Source organism: Trichechus manatus, unplaced genomic scaffold (assembly GCF_000243295.1).
Source record: "Trichechus manatus latirostris isolate Lorelei unplaced genomic scaffold, TriManLat1.0 scaffold00036, whole genome shotgun sequence".
NCBI lineage: Eukaryota > Metazoa > Chordata > Mammalia > Sirenia > Trichechidae > Trichechus > Trichechus manatus.
The window spans coordinates 2,857,557-2,868,913 of NW_004443972.1; positions in this window are offsets into that span (position 1 = coordinate 2,857,557).

The following is an 11,357-nucleotide window of genomic DNA, read 5'->3' on the forward strand; positions in this document are numbered from 1 at the left end:
ACCCTTGATGTGGGTAGGTGAAGACCCTACTTAATGGGCAGAGCAGTGTCAAATGTCATGAACCTACCACTTCCCAGCTGAAATAGTTGAAGTTAGACTTCAGATATATACCCTGTTGTACTGTGGTAATGAGGGCCTATGCTGTTGAAATAGGCCCACACAAGTCTATGTAGGAGGAAAGGTACTTTAAGTCCCTGGACCCCTTATGCTTGTGCCTAGGCAAAGGAGCTGTGCCTACCTGAATTCCTGGCTTAGGGGAGTCAGCAGGTTATTTTTTTCCCATTTGTTAATTTGTTCCCTCTCCAAGGCTGGCGAATGGTTCAGGGTGCGTGATGGGTCCTACTTCTGGCTCAGGGGACTTGGCAGTTGCTGAAGCTGTCCCAGAACCCGTACAGAGCAGGGAGCGGGGAGGTAAATGGCAGAGAGGTTTTTCCCAAAGGGTGGTGTTTTTGATCCGCACAGTAGGCCAGGTGCAAGTACTTACCTATTGCTGATCGAGGGCTGCTTCTCACTGGTTCTGGATGGCCAAGTAGACTGTGTGCCACTGGGCCTCTCCCGGTGTAGAAAATGCTCCCTGAGTATCACTGCCTGCCTGCCTCACCGCACATCAAAACCTGATCCGCTCTTGCTGGGTTAGGTCTGGCAACTCCTCGCTGCTTCCAAACCGTATGTCCCTCCCCCTGCCTCTCAGTCCAATTTCTCAACTTTGCCTTTGATGTTTATGGCTCCTAGATTGTCATATATAATCGATTCACTTGGTTTTTTTGGGTCTTTATTGTAAGAAGGAGCACTGGAATCATCTGAGTACTCTGCCATCTTGTCCCCACCTCCTTCATATGGTTTTCATTGGCTAATTTTCAGAAGTAGACTGCTTGGCCTTTTTCCTAGTCTGTCTTAGTTTGGAAGCTCCACTGAAACCTGTTCTGCATCATAGCAACACACAAGCCTCCACTGATGTTTGGTGACTGTGCATGAGGTTCATTGGCCAGGATCACACCCGTGTCTCCCACATGAAAGACAAGAATTCTACCACCAAACCACTTAACATTTACCTCAATCAAATTATATGTGTATACCCATTTTTGACCTCTCTTATTTGATTCAGAGATGGTTCTGCTATTTTTCCCATCACCTTGCAATTTTAGTGTCAGTTCATTAACTAACCAAAGAGATTTTGTATATATTTCCATCAAGATTTATAAAAGGTTTTCTCCCCCCCATAAATCTGAAACCCATTGCCACAAATTGATTCCGACTCATAGCACCCTATAGGACAGAGTAGAACTGCCCCATAAGGTTTCCAAGGCTGTAAATATTTGCGACGTGGCTTTTGGTTAGCAGCTTAGCACCTTAACCACTGTACCAAGGTTAGATGGGACCAATTCTGATGCTCATAGTGTTTATCTCTTCCCTTATTCTTTGTATTTTACACATTTTCTTCTCTATTTTAGAAGAGTTTTTTAACCCTAGTTTTTGGTGTTTAATTTTTTCAGTGTCTTTTCAAAATTAAATATAAATAATTTCTGCTAATTTCCCATTTTTTCTGAGTTTATGTACACTCCCAGAGATTTTTATTTGGAATGTTCTACTTTACAGAATGTACCTCCTCTTCATCTGCTTGCATGATAGAGATTCAAGTCTTACCAATCTGTAATTACAAGATTATTGTAGTTACTGTAATTATATGTAGTGGTAATAGTATTCAAATGATCAGTGGCACAGTGGCTATTTCTTGTTTTCTTTTTTTGTTTATAAGGTTATTATAAGCTTACTGTGGCAAATCTAGAAGTGCATAAATTTAGAAAGCACTGTTAAGATACAGGCATACTTGTCTTTCCTCTACCTCTTCCCCCTTTCATAATTGAGATCATATTGCACATCAAGTTTTTCTTTCTCAGCACTCTGTCACAAATATATTTCATGTTATTCAAAATTTTTAATGTAATATTTTTTGTATACATACACCATAATTTCCTTAGCCATTCCTTAATGTAAGATCTTAGGTTGTTTCTAATACTTCATTATTATACCACAGCAGTGAATATCTTTTTGCATAAGACTGTGTCATCATCTGTATTTCCATAGAATAGATTCTTGAAAATGATATTCCTGAATCAAAGTCTATGAAGGCTTTTAAGCTCCTGATTTCATATTGTTAACTTACTTCTTAAGGAATATGAAACTGATTTACATTTCCCAGCTGGCAGTATATCAGAATGTCTCACTGTACCAGTGAAAGCTTTGGATTTTTGCCTCTTTAAAAATCTTTTTTCTTTCTTTGTGTCCTTAGAATATTAAATATTTTCCATGTATATTTGGATATTTGTATTTCCTTTTTTAAAAATAAAATATCTATTTATGTACTTTATATTTTATATCCATTGAGGCTTGATTTTTTTTTGTAACTCCTGAATATGTAAGAGTGTTATATAGTATGGATATTAATATTTTGTGATGTTGGCTAAAAATATTTTCTAAATTTGTTTGTATATTAGATTGAAATCAGAACTATCATAGAATGATGATACAAATTTTCTTTCTGTTGGTAATCTTAAACTTGAGATGTAATATATATACACACACACATATTAAATAAAAGTTTTGCTTGTTTTTTGTCAGAGAAAAGTTATAAGAGGCTAAAATTTGACAGTGTCTTCTAGGATCTTAATTTGTAAAAAGCCAAAAACTATATGGTTCCAGCTCTCAAAGGAATTATATTCTTCTTCATTCAAAATTTACGTACTTTAGGGCTTAAACTAATTATAGAAAGTGTGAGTACCTTAAGTGCGTATTTCAAAAACTATATAATTTATATGCTGTGTTTGATAATTTAAACATTGTGACATTTAACTGTATATATTCTGTAAGCTCAGGGTAATATATAAAAACATTAGCTAAAGTTCTTTTACTTTCACTAGAAATAAACAATGATTTGTTCTGTAGATGCATTGTTACAGGCAAACGAATACGTAGTTTGAACTTTGGTTTAGGAGTTTTTAATAATGAATAGTATTTAAACCATAAAGCTCTCCTGGGTTTTGTAAACTAGGTTGTCACGATTCTTGGGATGTCATTTTTCTTTTCTCCAGGGACCCCTCTGATCAGTGTGCCTCAAATTTTACTATTTTATTTACACCTCTCAAAGGAAAAAGAAATATTGCAGAGTCCAAGTATTGACCTAGATTTTTTTTTTTTCCTATAAAATTTCATGGATGGATGGATGGATGGATGGATGGATATAACGATGATGATGAGGGAGGATGGTTGGATGGATGATGGATGGATGATAAACTAGATATAACCTCCCTTTCTAATATCTCTTCTGTAGCAATAAGCACTACCCCCATTAACAAAATAAAGTGCAAGCAAAAATAATAATAACAAATTCTCTTGGATAATCCAAGAATTTCTGAGAACATATTTGCTGATTCCTTGGGATCTGTGACCCTAGTTTGAGAAACAGTTCACTTAGTTTGTCTGTGTTTCAGTATTCCAATAATTTTTTTTTAGAATAATGATGTCTGCTTTTGACCCCTGGTAGAGAGTAAAACCACAAACATTTATAAAGAAATTTGAGGTGCATATTACTTTTAGACCTTTTTTAGGGGTTGTAGATGAGTTGAGTACCAATGTTGCTTAGATTTCTTCAGAATTTAAGTTATTCTTCAAGTGTTTTGAGTTTGTGTTTTTCCTGAAATTTTAAAACCATCACACACTTCTTGTCTCTGTTTCATTGCAAATGTTGTCATTGCAAAACATGCTGAAATCAGGTACATAACAAAATCCAGGTTTTAATTTACCTGAGAAAAAGAAATAAATGACAGGGATGGGAGCTGGGGACCTTTAGGATTCTCTCCAGAAGATATTACTCTAATGCAGGGGCCAAAACACTTTTTCTGTAAAGGGCCAGATAGTAAATATTTTTTGCTTTGTGAGCCCAACTCTATTCTTCTGGTGTGAAAACAGCCATTGACAATTTGTAAACGAATGAGCTTGCCTGTGTTCAGTAAAACTTTTTTGCAAAACCAGGCAGTGTGCATAGTTTGCCGACTCCTGTGCTAATGCATGTTTTGGATGATGGTGCCTGTGTGTGAGTAAGGACCTACTTATTTAAAAAAAACAAAGAGCTGATCTTGGTAGGAATCGCTCTAATGATCGCTTTTACTGCCAGTGTATAATATATGCATCCTGAAAACCCTGTGAATGTACCAGTTATAATATTGCTGCTTTCCTGTTTACCAATATCTAAGACCTTTGACCTGCAGATCCTACCTAACCCAGTCCCTGAGCCAACGTATTAGTGATCTCATTTCTGCATGGTATTAATCTGTTTTTAACCTAGTATCCGGGTGCCTAGATTGAGTCCATAAATTCTCTAATGCCAACAAACTTTAGCCTTCTTTCACCTGTTACCACCTTGTTTGCTCAGGCTGAGGACTTGATAACTCAGGTCTAGTACTAGCAAATTTACTTTTCCTGGAACCTGGTAGGACTGTAGCCCCTTATGCCCAGGCAGAATTCTTATGCCTCTGGCTCTGCATTATGTAGGGTGGATCTCCAGAAAACTTAATACTCTCACCACCTGTCTTCTAGTATTACCACTACAAGGATTGCTTCCATATTGCTCCTCCTACCAATGAGATCCTGGCCCTGGTGGCACAGTGGTTAAGAGATTGGCTGCTAACCAAAAGGTCGGCAGTTCAAATCCACCAGCTGCTCCTTGGAAACCCTGTGGGACAATTCTACTCTGTCCTATAGGGTCTCTATGAGTCGGAACCGACTTGACGGCAGCAGATACCAATGAGATCATTTAAAAATTGGTGCCTCCTGGATCAGATTTACATTCTTCTTCATAACCCCTTGGACACTAACTTGGCTGCTAATCACCTTACTCTGAGGGTAGCCCTAAAGGAGCTAATTGCCTCAGCTCCCAGCCCTGCCCATTCCTAGCGATTTTGCTTAAAACAAAAAACAAACCAAAAAAACCCACCAAACCCGTTGCAGTCAAGTCAATTCCAACTCATGGCGACCCTGAAGGACAGAGTAGAACTGGCCCATAGGGTTTCCAAGGAGCGCCTGGTGGATTCGAACTGCCAAACTTGATTAGTAACCGTAGCTCTTACCACTATGCCACCACGGTTTCTTCATTTTGCTTAGGGTCTATCAAACCTCACAGCTAAACTCACCTTCCTTCTCTTAATTCTTCCTGTGACAAATTAAAGGATCAATAACTCTGAGATAACCACCTGAAAAATAATTGGAATATTTGTGTTGTCTATTTTCCACTATCTTCTTACCTCCCTTTCTCCATCTCTTCTTTTTCCTTTAGTAATTGATGTATGAAAAACTGAGTAATTACTATTGACAGCAATACATTCTTATACATAGTCCACTGCTTTTATACTAATGTAGTTCTGATAAAATGTTTGAGAGCCGAACTCATATATTACCATCATTTCCTGATACCTAAAATTATGGTTCCTGCTTGTCTTACCATCTTCATGCTCTACAATCCACTGAGCAGGTGAGATTCTTCATTGCTTTAGAGCCTGGATGAGATGGAGCTTCATGGCCAGCATCTGGAGATAATAAATTTAGGTATCATCACTTTCCAGAAGGAAAATTTAGGGACTGATAGCTCCCAGCTGCATCCCCAGTCTTTACATATACAAGCCCCACCTGCTCAGAGGAGGAGTTGGGGGTGTTGGGGGGAAGGATAAAAATATCTTTGTTCTCTTTTGGAGCCTACACCAGAAAGGGCCCTAGCAATCCTGTCTCCAGGGACATAAGCCTTCATAATGAGGCTCTCCTCTCTTCAGATAGCCCAGTCAGATGCAGCATTGTTAAGGCATGTGAGGGAGGTAGGTTTTTTGAGAACAGCTTTAGGACTGTTGGAGGCTGGACCAGTAGGCTTGTGTAAATGAGCAGTTCTAGGTATCCATCAAGGAGAGCTGACCCATGAGTTTATGAACTGCTTCTGTATTCCCTTAGCCTGTGAGCATTCTCTGTTCAGGAATTAAGACCAATCTGTTTTCTTTAACAGTAATAGCTCAGAGGCAGTGTCATGAGAGTTTGAGATCATCATTCAACAAAAGATATAGAAGAAAACAAACTCAAAAAAGGGAATTGGTATCGGGATATCACATCATAGTATAAGAAAATAATGAATTGCTTGAAAGTTGAATGTGTTAAATTACTGCCTGTAAGGTAAACCATAGATGACATGGACAGCGGGGAGAAGGGATATCACAAAATAAAAAGGGAAATTTGACAGTTTTGTGGATTTTAGACTTTCCAATAGAAAACACTGTAAATTCTGAGTCTATGTGAGTTTTCTTGGAGGTAGAAAATTATCTTTCTATTTATGGTCATTGCCTGCCATATACACAAAACAGAGCTAAATAGGTTAGTTTATCATTGAATTGATGTGCAGTTAATAAGACATAGCTGTTATTTGTATTTTCCAAAATTAAGCAGATGCTAGATGCTAGATGGGGAGGGGGACAAGATAAATTTGTAGCATTATTTTCACTGGGTAGATTTATAAACATTTAATAATTTTGAATGCCATTGTGTTCATAGGTAAATATTTTTTATATTACTTTACATTCGTGATGAAGCCTCATCTCTCACTACCTTCTCATTTTAGTATTTCATATTTTCTCAACAATACTAAAGTGTTTTTAGATGTACAATGTATATAGGGGTGGATTAACAAGTAAGCAAGGTATGCACGGGTTTACATTAAGCAAAATATGCAATGGCTTGCTTGTGTTTACTTACTAATCTGTAATGAAACAATTTCACATGGGCTCTGTCTTGAATGTGAAAAACAGGTGAAATTGTGCATTACATATTAGTAAGCAAGCAGAAGTAAGCACGTGCGTACACTGCTGATTGTTTAATCCGTCCCTGCATATATACCATGTTTTCTCTCACCTCTTGACCTTTGCTTAAATTGTTCCTTTAATGCAGAATGTGCTTCCCGTGTCTAAACTTGTCTAATTATCACTTATTTTTTAAGATTTGGCATAGACATCACTGTCAAGAAGACTTCTTTTGCCCTACTTCAGTGCATTTATGGCATCCATTCATACAAGAGGTACATCTTAGAGAAAGTACAAGTTTTATACTCTGTCATTGTAATAGAATTTTCTGGGAACACCTGGAGAGAAATGATGGTGTTCCCAGCACCTAGCACAGAGCATAGCATGTAGAGATGCTCAGTGAATATTTGTTGAACTGAATGTTGATTTAGGAATGGTTGTACTATGAGTCAGAATTGACTCAACGGCAACAGGTTTGGTACCTGTTCCGGAGCCCTGGTGGAGCAGAGATTAAAGTGCTCGGCTGCTAACCAAAAGGTCTGCGGTTCGAACCCACCAGCCACTCCACAAGAGAAAGATGTGGCAGTCTGCTTCCATAAAGATTTACAGCCCTGGAAACCCTATGGGGCAGTTTTCCTCTGTACTATAGGGTTGCTATGAGTTGGAGTCAACTCAGTGGTAGTGGGTTTGGTTTTTGGTTTTGGTACCCATTCTGGTTAATGTTCAGAAATGCTAGTTGATGTTGATAGAAGTTTTGAGTCTTCAAAATAACTGTGCAAAATAGAAGGCAAAAGGTACACTCTCTAAATATTCATTAATTTAGTACATTTATTGAGTACCTACACTGAACCAGGTTATTATTCTAGACATGGGAATGTCTGTGAGCTTTAACTGTATCTTCATCAAATAAGTATTTTGAACTCCAGTTAAGAACCACTCAGTAATGGTTAGTGACAATGACAAAGGAATTTTTGTTATACTTGATTTTCTTTACAAGTTACTATTAGGCATAAAGCAAGATAAAATCTTCAAGATTTCAATAAATACCTTATTTCATTTGCCCATATAATGCTATAGCATAAATTTTTCTTAAATAATAATGCTTCCAAGACTCAAGAGATAAATCTGTATTGTATAGATTCATTCTAGATGAATTATTACTTAAGTAAATATAGTCTAGGACCTCAGTCTATCACTTGCCTACTAAATAAAAATGAACTTAGAGTCTGTTTTTATTCATCTGATAACTGGATTTAAGACAGAAATAGAATACTGTTCAGGGTCACAAGAAAATTTCATTCAATTCCTTCCTCCATATTCTCTACTATCCCTAACCCGTAACCCCTACTACCCCATAGCTGACTTTTAAAATCTCATGGTAACTTAATGGTTATTCTCAATCTCTTAACTCACCAGTACTGTAAGAAAGTATGGTGTCCTGTGCGGGCAAAGGTTTAACAAAACCTTTTCTGCATGAAAGTTTGAGCTTCTGTTAACTCTCTAGCTCTATTTCCTTGGTAACCTGATAAGGATAATACTGTATTTTTATGCAAATAATACACACGTTTTAAAAAAAATTGGCATAGCAGCACTTACAAACGTAGGAGGCACGCGTTATTTGCCTAAAAATATATCAACTAGGCAACATTAAAAAAAAAAAAAAACTTGCCATCAAGTCAGTTCCAACTCATGGCAACCACATGTGTTACAGAGTATACTCCATACACTTTTCTTGGATGTAATCTTTACAGATGCAAATTGCCAGACCTTTCTTCCATGTCATCGCTGGGTGATTCAAACCACCAACATTTAGGTTAGTAGATGAGTGCAGATCGTTTATGCCACCCTGGGACTTTAGGCAATGTTGTTGTTGTTAGGTGTCGTTGAGTCGGTTCCGACTCATAGACCCCATGTACAACAGAATGAAACACTGCCCGTTCCTGTGCCATCCTCACAATCATTGAAACGCTTGAGTCCATTGTTGCAGCCACTGTGTAAATCTATCTCATTGAGAGTCTTCCTCTTTTTCGCTGACCCTCTGCCAAGCATGATATCCTTCACTAGGGACTGGTCGCTTTTGATAACACGTCCAAATTATGCGAGACGAAGTCTCACCATCCTTGCTTTTAATGAGCATTCTGGCCGTACTTCTTCCAAGACAGATTTGTTCATTCTTCAGGCAATATTGCTTATGGTAAAATTGACCCCTAATAAGCTTATCTGGACTGGTAGCACTATAAGTAACTGGTAGGAAGATACATCTGTGGTGACTCATGTAAGTGGACACGCCCCTTGAAGGGATCCTGGACGCTATGCCTATGGAGTTGTTACATGAGATTAGCTCTGATGGGGCATGAGGCCTCTAAATCAGTGAAGCTTCCTTACCTGCTTGATGTGAATCTAATCTTGTCCCTAAGCCATCCTCTTGGGAGCCAGAGAGGAAAGCTCCCAGGTGGCTGTATGAACCCCTACATGGACTGCTTGCTGCAAGGACTCTTGAAGAAGAGGAACATCTGATGCTACCCTGTTGGCAAGCATTTTTCCTTGTCTTGTAGTGTTCTGGGTAGACTGGTGCCCAGGGTGGCGGTGATTGTCCTGTGAGTCTGCATATTTAGCTGAACCTAAGAAGAACCCCTGGTGAGCAATCCAGACATAGATACTCTTTGCTTCCTGGATCTTACTCAGAGAGAAAATGTATTGAAATAACAAAAGCAAAGATCTTGATTGTTATTTTGCAGTGGTGCTGTCTCTTTATGACCACAGTACCCATATTTTCTGAGTAACGGTTCCAAGAGCTCTTTCCACACTAAATTATAGCAGGCGTATTTCCAGCAAGTAGCTTCTGTTGGAGGAGGTTTGATGTGGCTGTACATTGCACTGTTTGTTCATTCATCCAATATTCCCATTGATGGTGTATTGATAGGTTCCTTTTTTGTTGTTTATGCTTTAGGAATCATCTTAAGTAGTGAGAAGGTGAAGAGTGATAGCTGTCACTAATTAATATTTAGTGGGTATCTTATTGCACTTTTCATTTTATTTCTCTGTAATTCTTATTATTTTACTAATGGAGTTATTCAAGTGTTTATGATTTGACCTTTGAGATCATTTATAAGGAAGCTTTTCAGTTCCTGGTTAAATTTTTTCTTTTTTTGTACTTCAGGTGAAAGTTTACAGTGCAAATTAGTTTCTCATTCAAAAATTTATACAGATTGTTTTGTGACCTTGGTTGCAATGCCCGCAGTGTGTCAGCATTCTCCCGCTTTCCACTCCAGGTTCCCAGTGACCATTCATCCAGTTTTCCTGTCCCCTCTTGCCTTCTTGTCTTTGCTTTTGAACAGGTGTTGCCCATTTGGTCTTTTATACTTCAATGAACTAAGAAGCATGTTCCTCACATGTGTTATTGTTTGTTTTATAGGCCTGTCTAATCTTTGGCTGAAAGGTGGACTTTAGGAGAGGCTTCAATTCTGAGTTAGCAGGGTGTCTGGCGGCCATAGTCTCAGGGGTCCTGGTTATAATTTTAAATGATCTCTTGTTGCCAGTAGATAAGAGAAAATATCACAGTTTTTGAAGAATTGAAAACACTTCAGAGTAAAACCTACTGTTTCAGCTATTGGAAGAATCACTCATTTAAATTTTTTCCATATTATAGAAACAATGCATTTTCTCTTTCAAAAAATTATAATATATGGATAAATGAGAAAAATGTTTCAAAATGTGTAATTCCATTGTTCAGCGATAGTGCTAGCATGTGTTTTTCATTCTAGACCTTATGTGCTCTTTGTGTGTATAAATAGAGATAAAGAGAGGAGGAGGAGGAAAAGAGAGAAGTGTATCTTTCTATTTTATTTTTTTAAACAGGATCAAAATATGCATACTGTTATGCAATATTTTTTCACTCAATACACCGTGAATATATTTTGATGTCAGCACATCTTCATCAACATAATTTTAAAAAATAGAATAGAGTTCTTTTAAATGTAATACCATAATTTATTTGACTAGCCCACTTTTGTTGGCATTTATATTTTTTCCTTAATGACATGAATTTCTTTTAATAGCTCACAGCAAATGATCATCTAGCCAGTTTTTTTTTTTTCCTGGATTTAACATTTGTGTAAATGTCACCTTATAGTATGTTACCGTGTTTAGCAGTTATGTCACAATGCTGGATAATAATGAGCTTGTGGAGAACTACAACAGGCAGTTCTTGTTTATACATACCATTGCAAAACCAGGTTTCCTTTATCTTTTCAATATCTTCATTAATAAAATAATAAAATACTGACTAAGACATCAAAGGACAAAGGCATGTGACCCTTCCCTAAAGACTTCTCTCAACAATGACATATCACTCTATTTGGGGGCCAGAGTTAAGCTAGCAGTTCCTGTATGTGATGATAAAATATGTGTGTGTGTGTGCGTGTGTGTGTGTGTCTGTCTGTCTGTCTGTCTGTGTGTGTGTGTGTGTGTGTGTGTGTGTGTGTGTGTGTGTTAAAGAAAAACAAACCCGTTGCCTTCGAGTCGTCTCTG